The sequence below is a fragment of the Haliaeetus albicilla genome, chromosome Z (assembly GCF_947461875.1).
Source record: "Haliaeetus albicilla chromosome Z, bHalAlb1.1, whole genome shotgun sequence".
NCBI lineage: Eukaryota > Metazoa > Chordata > Aves > Accipitriformes > Accipitridae > Haliaeetus > Haliaeetus albicilla.
In genome coordinates, this window is record NC_091516.1 from 8,540,721 (window position 1) to 8,564,833 (window position 24,113).

Here is a 24,113-nt window from a genome sequence, read left to right on the forward strand (position 1 = left end):
CCCGGGGGGAGGAAGGCGGGACAGCCGGCCGCCGAGCGGCCTCTGCCTCCTCGGGGCAGCGGGGGGAACGCCGCGTGGGCGTGCGGGCGCCGGTCGCGAAGGGTGCGTGGAGGTGGGCGCGGGGCGCGCCGCCTCGTTCGCCGCCGAGAGGCCAGGGGGTCCCGGGCGCGCCTTCGGACTTGAGCGCGCCCGGGCCGTGCGCCGCTTGCTCGCCGCCCTTTTTAGGTGGTTTACGCCGCACCGGGAGTCTTTAAACTTCGAACGACCCCTCGCCCTTTTGGGCAGGAAATCCTGCGGCGTGGAAGCCAGCTGCGGCTTCAGTGACATTAAAACGTGCGATAAGACCGTGTGTTTGATGAGGGTGTGGGTGGACCTGGGGCTAACGTGATAAGATACTGCGGGGCACGTCCTCAGAGATCCCTTCTACAGAACTGAGCGCTTAAGCTGTCACAGCTCTGTCCGACAATACCCCAAATTAGCCCCAGTACAACCGATGCCATTCTGGAGGAAGGATAAAATATTAAAACTGCTTGAATGTCACAATGCGCTGGCAGTGAAAATAGTATTTATTTCAATTCGGTGACAGGCAGGGAGCCCGTACTGCTGCACGCATTTGCATATTACTGTACTTTGAAGACTTTGAGCACCAAAATACAACAGATTCCAAAATTTAAAGGGGCTCTAGCATCGTCTATGTCCTACTACTCTGTGCTGAAGATTGGGTTTTCTTTTTCGTTTAAATACAACCCTGATAGGAAGCAGACACTGAGGGCTGCAAATGGCAAGAATGAAAATTAGCCTCTTCTCACTATGAAGCTACGAAACAAAGTATATACTCATGCTCAATAAAGACAAACATTCAGTATAACTTTTAAAAGGACCAGGTAAGCTGTTATAAATGTTATGATATGTTCATGCTTTATGTAAAAAGCGGCAGCCTTCCCACCTCCCACCTTCCCCGGCCCCCATCCAATTGCTTTGGGAATATATACCAGAGACACTTGAAGAGAATACAAACAAAACTGTGAAAACTGCAAGGCTGTGTGATTAATCTGAATATGAATAAACATTATATCTAACTAATCCAGCTGCCTATTGCTTTCTCTAGGCTAGATCCACTTACTATGAAATATTAACTACACCAAATGCTACACAAATCTGCACCACATTATTATTTCATATTTCACTTACCTAACTGCATACTTGCCCAATCATCCATGGGCGCTGACATTTTCAACACTAGGCTTACTTAGTGCCTTGTACTATCTCAAGAAAGAACTTCTCAACACTGAGCCGGCACCTAACACAGTTGAAATCTACGAATGAGTCTATTCTGCATCTATATGCCTATTTATCTGCTTTTCTCTAGTATTAAGTTCAGCACAAAGCATGGCACCCATTGACTGAACTAATTTCATTCAGAAGCAGAGCTGCAGAAGGAGAGTGGGCGTATAGAAAGTTACTATATAGCATTACAAACCAGTTAAAGAACTCACCAACAAAGTGGAATGCACAATATATAGGCTTTCCAGAGCTGGGATAAATTAAAGACAGAGACTTTAACCAGTAAAGAATTTTTGTTACATTGCCGGTATAGACTGACTTGTGAAATTTTTCCAGTTCAAGCCCATTAATAGTTTGCTAATTGGTTCACCTTGGAAAAAAAAAAAAAAATGCAACAGCTAAAAGCATTTAGTGACATTAACTTCAGTGGCATTATTTTTTTTTTTGACTGGATAGTAAGCATTTTGGTATGTCAGTTCCAATTCAGGTTCACCAAGTTCTTTGAAAAAGTAATCCAAGCACAATTTATGTTCAATAAAAAAAAAAAAAAAGATAGAAAAAAGCAGTTTAAAACAGGTTTGGCTTTGATTCCTTGGTTCTGCTATGAGAACAGTGCTCTGACCATTAGAATTTAGGCTATAGGAAGGCCTAGTGCATCTTCATCAAGGCTAGGCATAAAGAAGCTGGAGGAAAAAAGACAGAGACACAAACAGGAATCTGTGAGTGATAATGGCTCTTCCCTGAGATGGCGGAATGCCAGATTCCAGTCCCTTCTACAAGGTCTCCTTGAAACTTTTCCACCAAAATTAATTAGGTAATGGACAAAGTATGTTTGTAGCAGGAACCAGATTATCTGGAAGCACTTCTCGCTTCCAAATAAATAATTACATTGGACAATAGAGTGAGTATCTATCCGCTTTCTCTCTCTTACTGGTCTTGGGAATCTTGCATTTCTGACTGCCCAATGAAACATCTAAACAGGGAGGAGTGAAGACTATGTCCTATAAACCTTGTTTTTAAGCAGCCTGTTGACAGTGCAAAATTGCAAACACCTTTCCATTCTGTTCTTTAGGAGTAGGAGAACCAAAGAAAGGACTATTTGCATCTCCACTTCTTACTTTCCGTATTTCTTAATTTCCACATAGTCTTCCTCCCACAGCACTCAGCTTTTCAATTACTAGTGTTATCAGAAAATTCACTGGAGAATTGATTAAGGTCTGTTTCTGTTAAACTGAAGTCTTATGGATTATTTTCATTGCCTCTTCTCATAGCTGCAAATGCACTAGCAGACACCAGAGGAAGAGTTTACTTGGTGACACTGGTGGTCATGATCATAGAATAGTTTGAGTTGGAAGGGGCCTTTAAGGGTCAGCTAGTCCACCCCCCCCCCTGCAGTGAGCAGGGACATCTTCAACTAGATAGGTTACTCAAAGCCCTGTCCAACCTGGCCTTAAATGTGGGCATTTACCACCTCTCTGGGCAACCTGTTCTAGTGTTTTGCCACCCTCATCGTAAAAAATTTCTTCTTTATACCTAGCCTGAATCTGCCGTCTTTTAGTTTAAAGCCATTACCCCTTATCCTATTGCTACAGGCCTGAATAAAAATTAACAGTCACTTAAATGTTAATATTGATTCATCTGCAATATTATGAAAATATAATGTATGGATGTAACAATTCCCCAATACTTGGGATTCATTTCTATATTTTGACTGTTAGGACCCCTTTATTATTTATAAACTCTCCATTAAAACCATATAGATTAAAAAATCAACTTGATTAATGAAGTAGTAAGAAATGCATCCCACTGCGTGCAGTTAAATCATCCAAGTGATAGGTCTTTAGTCATACAACTTTTTAGGTCCACAGAAGTTACAGTCAGTAATAACAGCATAGAAAGTAAAGGCACAAATCCATCTCATCAGGATCCTCAATAGAGTGAGCAGGTAAGCCTAATAAACTCCTTACCACATTTTAGACTGCTTTAATCACAGACATGTATTATATGAGTGTATGTCAAGCCAAGTAACTTAGCTTTTTGTCCTGTCTGCTTCCTCTACCATCCACCCTGCATGGAAATTATCTCACTATTGGACCTGCTTCTGGAGTAAGTAAACTATTCCTTCAGAGAGAAAAAACTGTGCAACTTTAGAAGCACTTTTCTACAAGCAGTCCAGATAACAGTAGGTTTATTTCTCTCTATTCTTCCTATGCAGTCTTGTTGCATCCCTACAGGCCTTCCACCCTCAGACATCTTCATGACAAATCAGGAGGCAAGCCACATGCATTTTGGTGTCATGCTATAGAAACAACATTCCAGTGGGCTCTGACAGAGCCTCACATGGTTTCAGACACTTTGAAATGAAAAATGACAGAGAAAAATTGTTTCTTTGTACCCAGAGAAGTTCTAACTGAGCGCTGTGCAGTGTGGATATAACCCACTCCACATAACTTGCCCTCAGGGCTTGAGAGCTTAAAGCAAAATCATCTCACTGAAATTAATACTAAACAAGAAAACTTAAAAAAACATATAGTTTACTTTTGAACAACAATCATGAATTAGGTAATGTTGCTAAGAGCTTGTGGCTATCCCTTAAGAAGAAAAAGAGCCTAGTTATCAAGTATATTTTTGTTCTGAAAATGATGTGCTCAACTCTAAATGTAATTTGAGCAGAACATTCTTCTTCCAAGCCCCAGCCCTTTTTGAAGTCCAAAGAATCTTCAGGTCAAGAACTCTTCAAAACTAATATTTTATGTGTCTTCTATTAACTTCTTAGCTTGTTCAGTCTCTCGCTCTTTCCCCCCTCCAATTAGAGCAAGAGATGGTTTCAGGTAATCTCATTCTAAAATGTAAGATCTGCTCAGGTGTATCAAAAATAATTATTTTTCCTCATCTCAGTTGGTAAACGCCAGTTCTTGCTATACTTTTGCTGTGCCATTTATTTCTTGTAATTGACATAAAAAGATCCTTAAGTTGCCCAGATTTAAACTGGAATAGATGGAGTGGTGTGGAAAGGAATGCCAGCACATCTCAGGGAGATTAAACTACCCTTTTGTCTCATTTGAAGAGAAATAGTCCTGCTATCCTTGATGCTACTGACTGGTGATGCCTGAAGAAAAATAACTATCCTGGACAGCAATATATCTCCCTAGATTAGGCAGCACTGGTTATGCTCACAGACTCATCTCTTCCCTATTGCATAAGATCGGATTCAGATTCTTTAAAGATCATTCCACAAATGTAAACAGAAGTTTTACATGTATGCAAAAGAAATGTAAATAGGAACTGTAGATCATTGTTCTCTCTTTTCCCATTTGACCCCTTTCCCTGCCCACCTACTGACCCACAAATCTCCTTTTCCTTAAGAAAAGCAGGAAGAAGAGAAGCAACTAGTTTGCTGACAGAATAGGGGTTTAACATATTAAAATGGAGATTAGTTTAAGTTCATATTTATGAAGTCATTTTGCCTCCTATGTCCTAGCTATCTTATTTATGGCCGGAAGCAGAGCTTGAGCTCTCTGTAAGGAGTCTTGTTATTCAGTTCATTGCTATGGAATATGTGGCTGGCACTGCATTGGCAGTTTGGATGTATATGTGCTGTGGAACAGGAAGTGACTTACGGTAACCACAAATTCTAAAATTTTACCTCCCTGAAAATATTAGGTATGACTGAAATTCCCAGAAACAGTTTGGCAGAAGTTGTTTAAGAAAACCAATTGTCTGTTTCAACAACAGTAAAACTGAAACATTGAGAAAATGATGACAGCTTTTTATTTATACAGTGGTAACAAACTGAAGTCAGATTAAATACACTTCCAGTGAATAGTCATGACCTATTCTATAATAGGGAGATTATTGTCTATTGTTTTTAGTCATACTCTATTACAACATAGTTCAGAGTACTTGAATCTTAAATGACAAGGTGGAATGAAATTTTACTCGTTCACACTTTGGAAAAAAACAGAGAAATTAAATTTATTCCGGTAAACATTAGTTACTGTAGTAAGGTACAAAATTATATTCATTCTGGAAGAAGCAGCTTAAAGTGAAACAAAGCATATGATTTAAGATAATTCTATTTATATAAGCACTTTGTCTTCAATTTAGTAAGGGATTATTTATTTTGCCCACAAACTTATCTGATAAAACTGGTTTCTATTCTGAGTTCTTTTTTCCCAAACCTGGGTACACTAAGAATGTTGTGAAGATGGCATGTGAGCCTACGAGATGGAGTTAACAGAGCGGTGCTTGCTAGCAGCCCATTCTTAGGTTAATTGAAAAAAAGTATTGATGACTTCTGGAAAGACTTCTACTCTTCCCTTTACAAGATGATGTTGACATAAGTATTCAAAAGTAGCTAAGAATCTTACATGAGGAAACATAAACCTTTTCAGAAACTGAAGAATATCAACATGAAAGGGCATAAGTATTCACCAGGAATAACTCCTTTTTTTTGTTTTAATCACAAAGTATGCCTTTACTATGCACACTGGAAACTCAGCTATACTCCGTTTATATCAGCTTTACCTTCTCTACAGGACTGTGGAGAAAAGGTAGCCTATAACATATTTGGTGTTTTGCCTGGCATCAAAAAAAAAAAAAAATCCTTTTTTTCTCCCCTACCTCTGGTAATATTTGCATTTCACTTGCTACTAATTTGCATATTGCCAAGCATCATACATATTCTGAACATAACTACACTTTGTAAAAGGAACTATAGCCACCTGTATTGAACAATGCAGAAGTGACTTACAAAAGCAAATGGAGAAAAAGGACTCTATTGACAATTCCTATGGAATCTTACTTAGACATACTTTTTTTTGACGCTTTCCTGTCTAGGTGGCATCTTTTCTTGGATGGAGAAGGGGAAGCAATAGAATGGGACACATGAAAAATAAGGGACAATGGTTTGAGATATTTTTTCCTGAAATGTCATTTCTCCTAACATATTTTTCTATCAAGTACAATTTTCTGATGTCCTCACATACACAGTTCAATCAACTAAATTTCAATTTATGATTTATAATATGGTTTAGAACATTTAAATTATCTTTTTAATCATCACCTAAAAACTTCACAAAGCTTTGAGTTTTAGATCACCCTATCAGAATCATTAATGAGCAGATTTCTGGTTTGTCTGGAGCTGCTTATTCATGGAAAATACTTCATGTTACTTTTGAGATGGGAATAGACATGCTGCAGTTCTTTTGCTTTTAAGAAATTGAAGCAAGAAATTTGGACTATTTTCTATGTGAGGATTCCTGAAACTTCTCCAGACACCCTAATGAATTTTGTAATACTGCATTTTCATATTAAACAATCTAGATCCTCCAGCTTTCTGTCAAATTAGAACCTTTGATACACCTTTTCTGAGAAAAAAACCCAAACCGCCTTAGTATAATTTGTTTCTGAAATCAGAATATGAAGTCAGATATTTGAGAGGTAATGTACACTAATGAATGAAAACCTTTTCTATTTGCCCTGATTTGCCTGGTTTTTGTTGGTTTTAATTTTATTTATGAGTAAAGAATTTCTGTCTGTTTGTAACTTACTTATCAATAAATGCATTATGTCAAAACCTTCAGGGCCTGCAAAATCAAATCATTTCAATATTGAGATTATGTCATAAAAAGGGTTAGCAATTACAAAAGTAATATAAGTAATGTTGAGTCACTGAACTTGTCTGTCCCCTGTGGTCAGCCTATCCTCATTGGCATCAACAGACTTTCTATTTTCTTTCATAGTTTCAAAAAGTTTCAGGACTTAAAACTTCTAAGCATTACATTCCCTCCTACTGAACTACTCCAAGATCCTGTTTTCTGATTCTTCTCTATAATGATAGTTTCCTAACACTGAGTCATATGAAAGTGTCACTAGTGCACTCCTACAGCCTACTATTTTTAAGAAAACCATAAATAAAAATACTAAGTGGAATCCTAGAACTCTAGTAGCATTTTACTTGGGAAATAACACTTGCCGTCTGACAGCCCTTTGTTATCTTCTCTTACTAGCTCCTCATCTGCCTTAAAATTCTTTTACTGATACCTATGTTTTCCATTTTAAATAGTAATTTCCCAAGTGATGTTATAACAAAGATCATCTACATAAGTCCACCTACTACTTTGTCTGGAAAATAATATTAGGATTGCTAAAAGCAACTTAGTTTAGTAAGCACATATGATTTTATCTCATTTTCTATTTGTCTTGATGTCTAGTAATTCTGGTCTTCAAAAAAAATTCTGTCTAGATCACTAGTCTCTTTAAATACAAGTAACACATTTACTATTATACTATTCCTGATTTTATAATCTTATTAACAATCCTACTACAAGACTCAGATTTCCTGTACCAGTTCTTTTAAAGCTCTTGAACAAAGATCATCCAGTCCCCATAACTTAAGAGCATTAATGCCTGAGGTTTGTCTCCATATCAATTGCAGCAATTTAGATACTTTTTTTCCTATTATCTATCATGCCTGTCCTGATGCTTAAAATAATTATCCTAATTAAAAATAAGACAAAGGAAGATATTCCTCCATTTCCTGTAATTCCAAAACCATCCCTATGGCACAAGTCTGTGCTGCTTCTTCCCTTTATTTACATTGCTTTTACAGTTTATACACCTTCTGTTTTCTGTTGGTTCATTGAGTATGTGATAAAGAAATCAATCAGATTTATCTTATCAGGCTATCTAATCCTTACCATAGTTTACAGATTTTTTTGCAACACAAACATGGGAAGTTTAAGTTTCTCATAGTATCATAATTCCTGATAGTTTGGGGTTTTTTTAATAAAGTTGGGACATTTCTGTCCAAATCCAAGCACTCTTGGAGAAGACCCCCTTCTATCAGGTAACATTCACCCAAAACAATTCTTTTGCATCTATGAAACACTTTCCTTTTCATTTCCAGTATTATTTTTTTTCAATTTATGGAACCGTAATTCCCCTCACCCTACCAGTGGACATGCAGATCCCATAGAGCTAATTTCTGCAAAATGGCATTGAAGTTATTTTCTAATTGCCTTTCACAGATGCCTTTAGAAACAGTCCAAAAACCCCCAGGAGTCTGCAGAGCACATGTATGATGCACATGCACAAACTGCATGATGCCGTCTTCCTACCTTTACACACGTGTTCTTATGAATAATATTATTTTATTTGGTAGGACAGGAACTGTCCTGGTAATTAAGTTTTGTACACAAATACTTTTTTTTTTTTTTTTTTGGGTCAGATGTGCACAAAAGGTCAATGTGTAATTGTATATTCCTGTCTGGCAATTTCTAGCATTAAATAAGTGGCAACTTGTATTCTAACAAAAATACATATATTTGTAACTTGTATTAGAGTACAAGAACTAAAACTCATCAAAAAAAGACATTGCAGCCAGTGTCTGCTTCTTAAGTAAAAAGTGTTTAAGAATCAACCCCTAAACTTCTCTGTTTTCTTGGAATTTAAGGAAACTACATAATTTAAATTGCTGAGTGCCCAAATGAAAGCTAAGTTGCAACAAGTACATAGTTTTTTATAGCAACACAGGACCACAGATGCTTAGGGTAGCTAAGAAACATAAAAGAGACAAGATCTTTGTCTCAAATGGTTTACAGTCCTAAATTAAGTAGAAAACAGTAGGAAATTATTACTCATTACATAGAGAAGTGGACTAAAATGTTCTTAACAGAAGCAGAATAATAAACTGATTGTAAAGTACTTAATGAGATTTATTAAATGAATATGGGCCAATATTCCCTGTATACAAAGCCATTCTTGGTTTCTTTTTAATTTATTGTTTAGAGCAGTAAAATACAGAGCAAACGTGACAATCTAAGTAGCAAACCTTTCCAGTTAAAAGACTGAAGTACAAATTTGCATGAGTTTATAGCAGCTTCTTCTAAAGACTGAAGTCCAAATCCTACTGCATTTACATCACTGAAAATGATGAGTAACCCAATGCCATCTATGGTGTTAACCACTACCAGTGTGATTGTGAACAAACTGAGAAATCCTGAGAAGCCTCACTGATTATTTCCTCAAATACATATAATGCAAGAAATGGAAGTCTTCCCCACAATGTATCTCAGACTGTGAAAAGTGTAACGCTTAGAAACTGGAGAATCAGCTTTTAAGAAGCACACAAGGCATAAAAAAACACCTCTTTTCCTATATGCTCCCAATGTTTTTGAGGAAAAGACTCCTAAATTGGGTATCTCTGAGACAGGCAACAACTTTAGCTGCTTTAGACAGTTCTACTACAGACTAGTCTCCTGTCAGGCTACTGAAATATTCTTCAGAGAATTCCCTCTATTTGGCAAATTTAAGCAAGATGAGATGGTGAGACACAATCAGACTCATATACTTTAAGTTAGAAATAGATTTAATGTCTTTGCAGGATCAGCTGAATCTATGCCTAGTTCCCCATTACCCCTGGAGACTGATAGTAAAGTGTTGCACTATATTGTATACTTACATGCTGAATATTAGATCTAGTCAGGGAAAGTGAGAACCTACTTACTTACCAGCTCTATTAAAATATTCCTGCAAACATAAGTCAACTCTGTGACATTAAAAACAAACAAATTGGATCTTTTCCTGGTATTTGATTATTAAAAACAGGACCATATAACCGGTACAAAGGCAGGCATCTACAGGTCCAGTTAGAAGATTAGGTCTCTAAAGTCAAGCCCTCTGATCACTAGCTACTAACACTTTGGAAATTTGGAAAGCTGTCATGACATAATTTAGTTTTACTTGGTTTTGCCAACATAACTCACGAGACACATGGAAGCTTTTTAGCACTATCGAATGCCAAGGCAGCACCATTTGAAGTAGAAAATATTTATTTGGCATGCTATGCCTGGGCCATAGTGACTGCACTGCTTTTGCTATTTATCCAAAACTATGTGTATTAAAACAGACTATTTGCAATGCCTTGGTAATAACTATCAAGTGAAATGTAGACAAAATCTAAAAGAGCTTATTAGAAAGACTAATCAAGAAAATGGATATATTTGAAAGTTATTTTTAACTAATTGTTCATTTTTCAGATTTCTTCTTTTAACTATAGTTACTAGAATACTATTATTTCCTGATAGGCTGATAAGTAGCATCATAGAATGGTTTGGGTTGGAAGGGACCTTAAAGATCATCTAGTTCCAACCCCCCCTGCCATGGGCAGGGACACCTTCCACTAGACCAGGTTGCTCAAAGCCCCATCCAACCTGGCCTTGAACAATTCCAGGGATGTTGCATCCACAGCGACCCTGGGCAACCTGTTCCAGTGCCTCACCACCCTCACAGTGAAGAATTTTTATCTAATATCTAACCTAAATCTACACCTTTTCAGCTTAAAACCATCACCCCTCAACCTATCACTACATTCCCTGTTAAAGGGTCCCTCCCCACCTCTCCTGTAGGCCCCCTTTAAGTACTGGAAGGCTGCTATAAGGTCTCCCTTAAGCCTTCTCTTCTCCAGGCTGAACAACTCCAACTCCCTCAGCCTGTCCTCATAGGAGAGGTGCTCCAGCTCCTTGATCATCTTCATGGCCCTCCTCTGGACTCACTACAACAGGTCCATGTCCTTCTTATGTTGGGGGCCCCAGAGCTGAACGCAGTACTCCAGCTGGGGTCTCACCAGAGCAGAGCAGAGGGGTAGAATCACCTCCCTCGACCTGCTGGTCACGCTTCTTTTGATGCAGCCCAGGATACAGTTGAGTTTCTGGGCTGCAAGTGCACGTTGATGGCTCACTTTCAGTTTTTCAGCCACTAGTACCCCCAAGTCCTTCTCAGCAGGGCTGCTCTCAGTCCGCTTATCTTCCAGCCTCTATTTGTGCTTGGGATTGCCCCGACCCATGTGCAGGACCTTGCACTTGGCCCTGTTGAACTTCAAGAGGTTCAGACAGGGCCACCTCTCAAGCCTGTCAAGGTCCCTCTGGATGGCATCCCTTCCGTCCAGCTTGTTGACTGCACCACACAGCTTGGTGCGGTCGGCAAACTTGCTGAGGGTGCACTCAATCCCACTGCCCATGTCACCAAAAAAGATGTTAAATAGCACTGGTCCAATACTGACCCTTTAGGAATGCCACTTACCACTGCTCTCCACTTGTGAGTATAAAGAAACAGAATAGATGTTATTAGGACTCATAGGCCACACACTGATTTTTTGAGTAAATGACATTGTCCTTAGAGGAGGATAGCAGCCTTGTTATGTTTACATTCTCCAATATTGTCCCTCAGTTAGTGTAGATAACTGGGGACAGAACCATCTCACTACTGCCTACAGAATGATAGTAAAGCTACACACATTTCTTACTGCCCTCATGGTTTGCATTTTAGAAGAATGAAATGCTTGTCTGTGCCCAAGGTATTTCTTGTGTGGATTAGGTAGATAACTCATTGTGGAAATGAGTTTTAGAACCTTAAAGATAAGACAGAAGTATAAAAAATGTGACTTATAGCTTCCTATTGCAATACTAAGCTAAAACTGAAAAGCTGCTGAATGTCTTCTTCACAGAATACTGGTTGAGATTGCCAGCTAAATAAGCCTGTTACCAAAATGCAATATATGATTACAAATAAAGCCTGGTGCCAGCAACTGACTACCTCGTATCTTCTCACAATTACTTATATTAGTGTATTTTGTCAGGTATTAACTTTAAACTTGTTCCAATACTGGACTAAATAGAAAATTATTGCTGGACCATTTTCTACTATTTATTGTTATACTTTACTGCCACTTCATCCAGAAGACTCTCACTCTCTAAAAAATATTCTGTTGAGGAAAGAGTGCATGAATTTCTTGGTAATGACATTATTCATCTTGCATTTGACACAGGCCAGCCAAAAACCTTCTGTATTATTTTACAGATCTTTGTAATAAGGAAGACAAGTTTACTATTTATAAGGAGAGTCACAAAATTTCCAATTTTCTCAAGTGATGTTGGTTTGCAAAAAGATTGAGAAAACAGCTCTAAACACTCATTTAAATCAATGCTTACACTCTAAAAGGTAAAACTTTAACTAATTGACATCTTTAGAATTTTTTTGGTTGTTGTTTGATCACTTGAAAGGGTATCATGCAGTACCCTCTTTTTAGAAAACTAATGTTAGCTCTGATTTTCCGAAGGAAAAATTCAAGGGCAACCAGTATTTTTCAAAACTAGGAGAATAACAGAATTGTCTAAATTAAGATCTGAACACCTGAATTTGTCCTCTAAAGGGCTGGATGTACAGCAGCTCCACTGAATGAATAGGAATTTGGAAAGCTCAACACTTCAAAAATCGGTCAGTTTCTGACCTTTTCTTTCCCATCACATACAGTTTCTTTCTGTAGTTTGCTTTTTCCATCAAATCCAGCTTCAATATTGCCATTTCCTTTTGCTCATGTGAGATCATTAATGAGTTAAAGAGGAAAAAGCCAACCATGGTATGAACAAAACCAATACTGTCATTTTCCATATTCTGTATATCTACTCATAGTTTTGACCAATACACACTATGCTTGTAATACTGAAACCCAGATTTTTTTAAAAGTGGGACAACGCCAGTTTAAATTAGTGCAGAAATCATACCCAACATAAAATTACCAGTTGCTACTTAAAGAAGGAGGTTGCTGTTGTAGATTACAAGTGTGAGTAATGGTCCATCTGGGCAGAAAACATGACATCTGTATGGACAGGAATGCTGCCTAAATTCAAGATCACCTGCTCCTCCTCTCAGTCTAGTGCTTAGAAAATAATATTCAGAAATGGTTATAAAATTCCCAGTTCTGTTATTTGAACAGTAAGTACCTCTTTCCGCTCATCCTTTGGAGAGCTGATAACTGAACTTAGTTTTATTTTATTTCTCATCTGGAACAAAATTTGAAAAAGAAACCCTGAAAACATCTGTAAACATATGAGCAATAAAGTTCACAGGAAATTTTCAAACATATTTTGCAATAACTATTGTATCAGTTTACTATTTGCAATAACTATTCATGCATTTATAGCATAAACATAGAGCATAAAATTCACATTTTTCACAACTGGCAAGAAGTAAAGTTACATTCATTAGTTGAAGAAGAAAAGTTCTAAGTTGAGAGGAGGTGCACTGTAATTGACATAAATAAAATAATTACATGCAAAAGTATTTCTCCTTCAACGTCAGCAGACCCAAATGGAATTTTTGATGTTAAATCAAGTAACATGCAATCTTGGCATGTAGGTTTTCTATAATTAATTTAAGAAGTTTAAAATTTTAACTTGCAGCCACTAGTGCAGCTCATCTTGACACAATCAAAGCATGTTTCAGATAATTTTACATAAATTTATTAAAAAGTAACAGGCACAAATTGAAGTGCATTGAAGCATCATGTCATAATGCTTCCACTGGTTGAACTATTCTTACACATTCTATTCTGGGATGTTTCATAGGCTTATGAATATCTTCTGAATCTCTTAGTTACAGTGGTTTTTATTCATTCTTTACATATTACTCCATGTTAATATTTCAACAGTACATAGATTGTCTTCTACACATAAAGAAATATACTCCATAACAAACCATTAATAAAGGCTTTTTACAAAAAACTATGCATAAGGTCTATCAAAAAGGATGACTAGAAAGTTTTCAATATAAAATTTTTTACTTAAGTATTGTACAATACCTGACCTGTGTCACACAAAGAAATCACTCCTGGAGAAAACATTTTCAAGATTAATTATTCTTTATAAAATGCTTTAAAGATGTAAAGCTAACCATGAATGCCAAATATAAATAATGTAGTTAAAGCAATAAAGCAACAGTGTATGTAGTACTGTTCCATAATAAATTCCTTTGTGATAGTTAGATTTGAGTTTGAGGGCCAACTGCAATTAACCATTAGAGTGTACTTTTTTTTAAACCATGACATGTCTGCTGGAAGATCATTTCATGACCCTTGATGAATTTTCTAATGAAGATATATGTAATAAGAAAACCTGAACAAATATCTTTGAATATCTTAGGAAATAATGCTTAAAGACAGTCTCACTAGTAACTAAAGCCTTAATATGCAATCAGCAAGAAAAATATACATGGAAGTAATTATAGAAAATATTTTAAAATTATCAGTTCTTACTGTATTTCTAAACAGAGCTGAAGACTGAACAGAATGGCAATTCTTTATTTTCAAAAAGTAGTCATGGAACTGGGATCTCACATGAATATACAAGCAAGGTCTCTGCATTTTTACTGATTAACTCTCAAAAGGTGCCATTCCAGAAAAAAGACTCTCTTTTGGGGTTTTAGGTGTGTTCATATGGTAACTATTTTACAAATGAATAACAATCCTATAGAAATCTCAAGGCAAGGCCTGGAAGACACGGATTAAGCATTGTCTACTAATTTCAAAATATATAGCCAAACTGTGTGTAACTTTCAGGGTCTCTAGCAATTTATAGGCACAATATATGCAGAAACAGCTGAAGATACTACAACAAAATCATGTTCAATACTATGCCTGGAGTGTCTGATAATCAGCTCACAAGCATATTGAAAAGAAAGCTGTTAAATAATGACAGCGTTATTCCCGAAAAGCAATGATGTGAAACAGCCAATGTTTATAAGAAAATATAAACACCAGGACTACCAGAAGTAGAAGCCCTTATCTATCATATGGAAACGGTTCGGGGACAATTGAACAAAGCATGCAAGAATGCACTGTGAGGGTATGCTGCAGCTTGTGGCATATTTGGAAAAATGGAAAATATAAATTGTCTGTCCTTCTTATGCAAGAAAAATAAATAAATTCTTGGTAAGATCAGCCAGTTCTGGTTTATTGTTTTTTTTTGTTTGATTTTGGGGTAGGAGTTTTTCTGTGTGTGTTTTGTTTGTTTTTTGATGTACAGAGACAAGCAATGCTTCACTGATCAACATTTGTACTGAGCTGAAGGTCAGACTGCCAGCATTTCTGCAAGCCCATACATCTGAATTAATAATTGCTGTTGAGTTACTGGTGAACTACAAAATCATTGCAATGCCATTTAGAATCACAGAAGCATAAAACAGCCCAGGTTGGTAGGGAGATCAAAAGATCATCTGGTCCAACCTTTCATAGGAAAAGGAGCCTAGATTTGGTAAAAAAAAAAAAAAAAAATTGAATTGTTAAAAAGGGGGGCATTGAAAATGCAAAGCAATTTTTTATTATTGTAATTATTTTTAAGTTTTCCCCAGATTGTCCCCTAGAATTCTCTGTAGGATATATAAAATAGTATGGTTCAGAGATTTTAAAACTGGAAGAGATCACTATAGGCAGCAGTTTTTAAAAAAAGCAAATGTCAACAAAGTCTAGCTGAGGAATTCCTTCACCTAACCCAGTAAAATGTAATTTAAACTTTTGGGTTATTTGTTTGTTTTCCATTTTGGTTTTGGGGGGTGTTTTGTTTTGTTTTGTTTTAAGAGAGATAGATAGTCTAAAGACTTCAAATCTTGGACAGCTCATTTCACATTTAAGTGATTTGTTTTAAAATATCTTTATGTATCTTGCTAACTTTATACAGTGATGGAATATTGTCACAGTTTTGCCTGCCAGGTTAGAAAGCACATACACATTAAATATTTTAGCTCTGTGTAGTCTCTTGTAGTCTTTTGATAGTTAATATCCAATATGATTTTAATAATTATCCCATATCTTTCATGGGCAGGGTGTGATTTTGCCCCACAATATCTGCTCAAAGCTTTCGTGCAGGCCATTTGTAGTATATGCTGTTCTGTTATGGTAATAAATTCAAGCCTGAGCAACAAAAAAAAAACTTCTGAAGAACAAGATGCATCTCTGTTGCAAAGGTTTATCAAGAAAAATATTTGATTAGAAATAGCTTCCTAGTTTCAAATATAAATACCTTCCTCTTTTTTCCTTTGATAAGTCAGTGACCTGTCCTGTAGTAGTCCTACAGATGCCATGAAAATATTCTCCAGACTTCTAAGTCATTCTTCTTTGAAACATCTGTGGATTACCCTTTTTTCAAGTAACAGTATTGAGAACTGGACAATCTTCTGATTATCGTCACACCAGCATCATTAACAAAAATATATCTCTACTTATAATCCCCTTTCTACATTGCTAATGACTAACATTAGCTATCTCATCGCATCATTGCTCTGGAAAATGTACGTTTGTATCTCTGCTCTGATCTACCAATTCCTTCCATTCTACTTTCCAGAACAGATTCTCACGTCAGATGACACATGCACTGGCTTTGGTCTTACCTTTGACTGTACTAAATACTGATTTAGTTCTCACATCCCAAGCAAACAAGACCAGTAACAATGACTCATCATTAATACTATTTCTTCATCACCCATTTTCTGGTCCTACAGTATTCAGAAAGAATTTCCTGTTACACATTTTTTCACAATCCATCTTCACTCATAATTACTGTTAGCACAGTCTACCTATTATAATGCACTAACTGTGCATCCATGCATATTTATATTTAAATAAGTAAAAAATCAGATTTAATTTTTATTTTAAAAAGAAATATAGCAAGGCATGAGTATGTATACATGAAGTAATACAGATTTCAATTTAGCAATAAAATAATCTTTCTAATTCAGGATAGTTCTCACGTGAAGACATACAATAAAATGTTATTTTAGGGTTTTTTTTCCCAAACTTTAGGGAAATTAAGACTAGAACATGAGGTTGCCAACTTAATATTCTTCATGTAAATTTAAAACATTTTTTCAATTTGCTATTGAATGTAATGATTTTTATTATTTTTTATTTTATACTATTTAGTATCTGAGGTAACTAAATATATTCCCTTTACCAATCATTACAGGCTTTATTCTTCACACAAATTCCTGCTTTTCCTTCCATCACAATCAGGCTGAAAAGAAATCTTACATTGTGCAGTAAATGATGTAGCCCACTAAGACAGACAAGTCCAACCTGCTATGTATGTGAATAAAAATGAAATACCAATGGCATTTGTTTTAAAATGAAGTTGCAAAAAACTAGCGTATTTGTAAGGATCATCTAGCTAAAGCCATTTCCAGGAAAGCTTGTTACATGGTCAGTTAACAAAGGTGGGGAAAACAAGTATAAAAGACAGGTATATGAGAGATTCATCATGTAATTAACTATCTGCAGTAATTATTCTCCAAATACTTCTCATTTAGCCCTAAATAACTAGATAACATCAAAGTATTTGCAATAGTTCTCCATATTTAATGAAATTATATTTTGCTACAAAACACTGCTAAGTCTGAGGTAGGGCTTAATCAGTTGTAGCAATTCTGGTTTTAAGCACAGATCAACACCAACGTGCATACAGGACTTTTTAGTCTGATAAAACAAAGCCGATTGCTTTTATTATCATAGAGTCATAGAATGGTTTGGGTTGGAAGAGACCTTTAAAGGTCACCTAGTCCAATCCCCCTGCAATGAGCAGGGACATCTTCAACTAGACCAGGCTGCTCAAAGCCCCATCCAACCTGGCCTTGGACACTTCCAGGGATGGGGCATACACAGCCTTTCTGGCTAACCTGTTCCAGTGCCTCACCACCCTCACGGTGAAGAACTTCTTCCTTGCATCTAATCTAAATCTACCCTCCTTTAGTTTAAAGCCATTAACCCTTGTCCTATAGCAACAAGCCCTGCTAAAAAGTTTGTTCCTGTCTTTCTCATAAGCCCCCTTTAAGTATTGAAAGGCTACAGTAAGGTCTGCCTGGAGCCTTCTCTTCTCCAGGCTGAATAACCCCATTATATACCTTTCTATACTTAACTAATAGATGAATCTAAGTTTAAGTTTTCATTCATCATCAGACATATGTCAAAACACTTGTGACTTCACTGAGACCAAACATCCAATATATTCAAAAGTAATTCTTCAATTTTATTTCAGACAAAATGCTATTAATGTAGCATTTATAATTACCGCTATTATAACAACATATTGCAAATTAAAAACAAAAGAAAAATAGTTTGGGAACATGAATGGTTACTAGTTTCTTGCTTTCGAGAGTTTATCTGAAAATACTTTCAAATCAAAAGCTCTGAAGTTATTTTAAAGCAAATTACAGAACTATACCTTTTCTATTAAAAAATAATTAAATGCTTTAAGAAAACTAAATATTTGCTGCTTTAAGCTTTAACATGTACACTCTAAAAGTGAGCACATCAGGTTGAGTATGATGTTTTGAAACCAGCAACTCATCATATCTATGATGAATTTTTTTTTTTCAACATTTACTATGCTATCAAATAAGAACAAGATAAGTTAAACATATATTTGGAAGTGCAAAGTCTGTACTGGGATGAGCAAAACATACGTCCAAGTATTTTTAATATGGGACATTTAACTAATACATAGGGAAAAGGCTGAACGGTTTTCAATTGTCCTCAGTTATGTAAAGAACGCTATTCCTTTTCAGCAACTGTAACCAGTACTGAATCAGTTTCTGAAAGTGCCTCTAAATTCCAAGGAAGGACCACATAACTTCAGATGAAGAGATCCAAATCATGAGGTCGTCTAGCTCCACAGACTATACAGCCCCCAAACTCAGAGCTGCTTCTGTTCCAAAGCCTCCTTATAGAGGAGGCAGACTGTATTTCCTCAACTCCTGACAGCGTTGCCGCCTGTGATGCTGCCAGCCTCAGCGTGGGCCATGTCCACGCTGCAAGAGCAAATGGCGGCCCAGAGCTGCCAGGCTCTGGAGCCATGATCTCTCCTTGGCTCTTCTTCAGACCACTCCAACTAGCTCCAAGACAAAACCAGGAGAGGATCCTGAAGTAGTTCACCCTAAAGATGACTCCCAGCAGGTGATATGGACCAGACTGCATCAGTTTGGTTTCCTTTGACCTACACAATCTTCCAGCGCTATCCTACAGTTTTTCATCCCCAAACATCACTAAATGCCCGCATGCGACATCTCAGGACACACTGTAAAAACAACAGTGCAGTGGGCTGCATTAGAGTCTGCGTTCTTATTTATTATTTCAAACAATTTCAACTGAATAACCATAAAAAAAAAATTATCTTGCTGTCATAGCAGCATCGTATCAGGCCCACAAGGAATTCACAGCCAAGTGCTGTGCAAAGAGAACACATGCCATCTGGGCTAGAGTCCTGAGCAACTTGGGCCACTCTGCGTCATTTAAATTATGGAATAAGCATCACACCCAGGAACTGATGCATCTTGCAGGATAGATGGATGACTTCAGTCTTCATAAAATCCATGCCATGAGGACAGTTTGAGCAGAAACCTCTGAAAGGGACTAAGATCCGGATCCAAAACACTCTGAAATGAGGCAGGTCTTGGTAACTTAGGATGAAGGTTCTTCAAACGCAGACACAGAAGACTAGCTCCTCTAATTTTGTTGGACAGATTTAAATATATCATTTAAATCTCCAAAATTAAGTATGATTTGAATTAGCAAGTAGAAATAATGATTTAAATAATTGATTTAAATCTTGGTTTGCATTTGCATTTTTCAGGTTTTTAACCTAAAGAAATGTTCATCTCCTTTAAAGTTCACATTTATTTTTTACTAATCAAGATACATTATACCTACAAATATTTTAAATAATTACATAGTTTGGTACACATTCAACAAGCTTTTTAGCTTTTTATACTATTTTATGATATTAAAATATTAAATGTCACCTTTTTTAAATTTGATGATGACATCTTTTATTCAAGGTTTTTGTCAAGCTGCATTTCACTGGAAACTAAAATTCAATTGCAATACAGAAATCAGCACTTCAGAATGTTTGTTGTTATTAGAGTTGTTATTTATAGAAAAGAATGAATATGCTATAGATATTTAAAGAAAAATAGTAGTGGACATGGATTTCAGCTGACATGCAAATAATTGAAACTATAGCAAAAGACTTCTTTGTATCCTTCCAGACTTCAGAACCGAGATTTAGGCTTGGGGGAGGGGTTTGGGGGATTTTTTTCTTTCCACCCCTTTTCTTAAAATGATTAGGAGAAGGAAAGTAGTTGCTGGCAAAGTAGGAAAACTAACCAGCTTTTCTATTTCATTATTGACAAAAGCAATCTGAATAAAAGAAACAATTTTTTTTTTTGCCTTGGGCTGTGAAGAATAAGCTACTGTTTCTTACAGCCAGTTTAACTTTTCAGCATATTGGTTTTAAGTGCTTGGTCAGGAATTAGGATAGCAGTTTAACTTTCTGCAAAGCTTTGATAGTAAATATACACAATGGTCTATTTGGAAAAAAATAAATAAAAAAACCAACCAAAAACCAAAACCCAAACCAAATCAGCTTGCATTATTTTAGTAATTACTAATTCTCTACCTATGAAATAGAATGGGAGAAACACATTCATCTATTGTACTCTTCACAAACAGAAGTCTAATTAACAGAAATAATTACTAGACACAAATATGAGAGGTATAAAATAAAACTGTTTGAAACCTAATCTAGCAGTCTAGTTTAGACTACACAAGGTTAGATCACATCATGTCAGATCCTGGAAGCAAAGTAAAACATATCTGGTGTTATCTTCAACTACAAATAGATGGAACACCACTTGTTAAACTGTAAAACATGAAGTCAATAATTTAATGTGTCTGAAAGGTTTCCTTTTTATAAATTTATGATCTGGAGGGATGCTACTTACTTTTAACATGAACTCTATATATATCCAGAATCAAGATGATGTTTTATTCCTGAAGTTATAAACTGCAGCATAATTATATAAGCAATATGTATGTAACTTAAGGAATGTTCTTAGTTTTCAGCCACAGCTGAACAAACTAACTGGGAAGAAACTAACAAGCTTAATACCCAATATTTAGCAGTGATTTCATAGTGCATCTAAAAAGCATAATATGAGAGTATTCTACTTAAATAAACAGTTTAAGTATTTATTTACTTAAGTATACTACTTAAATAAACTCGTAGATTCAATAAAGCTGAAAAATGAGGTGCAAAACCAAGAATATATTTATCTATTATATGAAAAATTGTAATTATAGAAAAATTTAAAATCATATATTATATGTAATTATGTATAATGCATGTCTCTCTATTCCAGAACTGTGATGACTATGTTTCAGATTTCTTAGATACAATATAATTTCTGGTCATTTATTACCTTCTTCCTTGACCTAATACTTTTCCAGGGTAGTAAACACTAATCAGCACCAATAACATCTACCGTTTTGACAAAATATTTCTTTACCAAAGGGGATCAATTCAGTAAGATAACACATATTACATGGTAGTTTATGGACCCAAAAATGTCTTTCTCAGCTGAATGCATGTGGGAATTCTTCCTTTAAGCAGTTATGATACAACTAATTTTAACACTAATTTTTCAAAATAATAGTTCCAAGGGATTTAATTTTCAATTTACCAACGTCTTTAGAAGTGACATAAAAAACTCCTCTTGGGAAAATATAATGCTTATGACAAGACTCAGTAACTCACTTTACAAATTCATATTATTTGGATAAATATTTTACCCAGTCCTTGTTTCAGGAAAACTTTCCTCTTCACAGTCAAGATACAGATCTTATTTAATTATTGGCCCTTTTGTAATTATTAGTTTCACACTTCTGCTATTTTCAGGCAAAGGTAAAGTGACCAGTTCCCACTGAATTGAAACTTACTGCACAGCCATTAAATTATAATTTACAGCAGCACTGTCTCACATTTTTCAAGTAGTGATTCAGAAAATTCCTGTATCATTAAAAATCTGCCAAGCAATCCTGCTTAGTTAAGCCTTTACACAACATTTTACAAAAGTCCTTAAATGCATCCTCTAAACATGTTAACAACAGTAACGCATATAAGATGAACACATACAATGCTAAATTGCTCATTTGTTCCTGAGATTTAGCATGCCAGGCTATGCATTCTGTAAACTTAAAAAAAAAAAAAAAAAAAAAGAAATATCAATGATATAATTTAATAATGGATATATAACTTCATATTTGATTCCAAGAAACTGTGACCAGACTCTTCCTGAATAAAAGTAATTGTTTTAAATATTTATGTTTTGGCCTCCTAATGTTTTCATCTTTTGTTGCTGCTTAGCTGGAATTGCAACAGCTTCAAAAGGAAAAATAAACTGAAGAGGCAAATAAGAACAAAAGCAAAAAGAAAATGTTTCTAATAAAGTTGTTTCTTCAACTTTTTCCAATTCAGCAGAGGATGGAATAGTAATGAAAATAACCTTTTTAAAGGTGGGGGGGGGGATTATTTTTATTTCCTGTGACATGGAAAGAATATTATAATCTTCAATAAAGTGTTTCTTGCAGCTTCAGTTTTTCTTGGCATTGTAAAAGTCTACAGGATGTCAATATCACATTGCTGAAGCTTGAAAAAGACTATCAGTGTTTCATCAGATTTATAAAGTGGGATTCTTCTAAAAATTACTTCTTTGTACATTGTTTCCTAAATAAGCCTGGTTTAGGTCTAAAGTTGGGGATGAGACAAATGTACTTGAATGTATCTGCCTACATTAGTAATACTGTTCTTATGAAGCAAATGGCCCCGAGACACCATTTTTTTAATCCAAAACTACACCTAGGAAATGTGTTGTAAAAATTCTGTGAATAAATCTGTCCCTCTGACATCTTTTACAATCTAACAAAGGACGGGGGGAAACAGGGATTTGTTTCATGAGCTGACATTTCATTGCATGAAATAGTTGATTTCTTGGACTATTTAAAAGAGTGTCATTTTATTTCCTAAGGCATGGAGCTTGCAACAGTACTAACTTAGATTTGGAAGGCCATGTAGTGCTAAATACATTTATAGATATTTCAATTGCTGGGGGCTGAAAAATGTATTTCCAGTTACAGTTACAGATTTCACTGCATTGTACTCATTTTGATGACACTGCTTCATTTTTTCCATCAACTGATACCCGAGACTTAAAATTTCATATGTTTGCAAAGTACTTTTTTGATGATCAGGTGACAGAGGAAATACTGATATTAAATGATATTATTTAAAATATTGTATTTTAATCCTTTTGGTTCAGGGATTCTATGTTTCTTATGTCTGTGGGCAATTGTGCATCTTTTATTTGCTATCAGGAGTAAGAGTCACAAAATATATTAGTTTCTGTAGTGTCATCATTGATACTGTCAATAGATAAATTTAATACTGGATTTACAGAGAAAGGGGTATGTTTTCTTTCCTGTTTGCAGAGTACTAAGCACATTTCTTGCTGTTGTTCAGCATAAAGAAATATTACACATTCCTAAACATTTTGGGTAAGTAGAGAGTAAAATAGACTAAAATCAATTAGAAAAAGTGGGAGTTAAAATTGTATTGTTAAGAGAATAATAGGGAGGCTATGCAAAATGGAAAAAAATTAAAAACATTAAGAAAATGGAATAAAAAACAAAAGGATTTTGAACATAGTCTTTTAAAGTACTAGCTTACAATGATAACTTGCAAAAATAAACTAAAGAGAAACTTGCCCTGAGGACATTACATAAATTTAATATCAGTTCAGCATTTGTAGGTTAAATGGTCTCCCTCCCTTTAGTATCTCTCATGTTTTGCTTTCTTTATCCTTCTGCTGCTTTTTGCTATAAAATTGTTTTAGCTGGTGCCATTCTTCAATGAATCTTGACTATGCTATACTGCATGCCAGCAAAACAAGTTCCAAACTAAAACTAAAGATGAAATAATTAAATACTGCATCACAACACATGTATACAGGTAGCAAGAATGCAAGCCACCTGCCCAGGCATAAAGCTGACATTTTTTAATTTTCTAATGTTGCCACTTTGCTAATTAATACGTTTGTGTTATGTTTAGTGTCATAGCCTTTCATGGAATAGTAAAATGTTAGAAAATGTTTTTAAATTTATGCAATACACC

The 24,113-nt window shown here is 35.7% G+C and overlaps 1 protein-coding gene and 1 long non-coding RNA gene across 3 annotated transcripts in view; one reads left to right on the plus strand and one right to left on the minus strand.

Moving 5' to 3' along the window:
- Positions 1-24,113, minus strand: part of PDE4D (phosphodiesterase 4D) — a 648,147-nt gene that overhangs the window by 302,502 nt on the left and 321,532 nt on the right. The gene's annotated exons all lie outside the window — the stretch shown is intronic.
- Positions 518-6,792, plus strand: LOC138683753 (uncharacterized). The gene is made up of 3 exons (XR_011323184.1): positions 518-884; positions 3,392-3,466; positions 6,124-6,792. It is a non-coding gene; the product is annotated as an uncharacterized lncRNA (long non-coding RNA).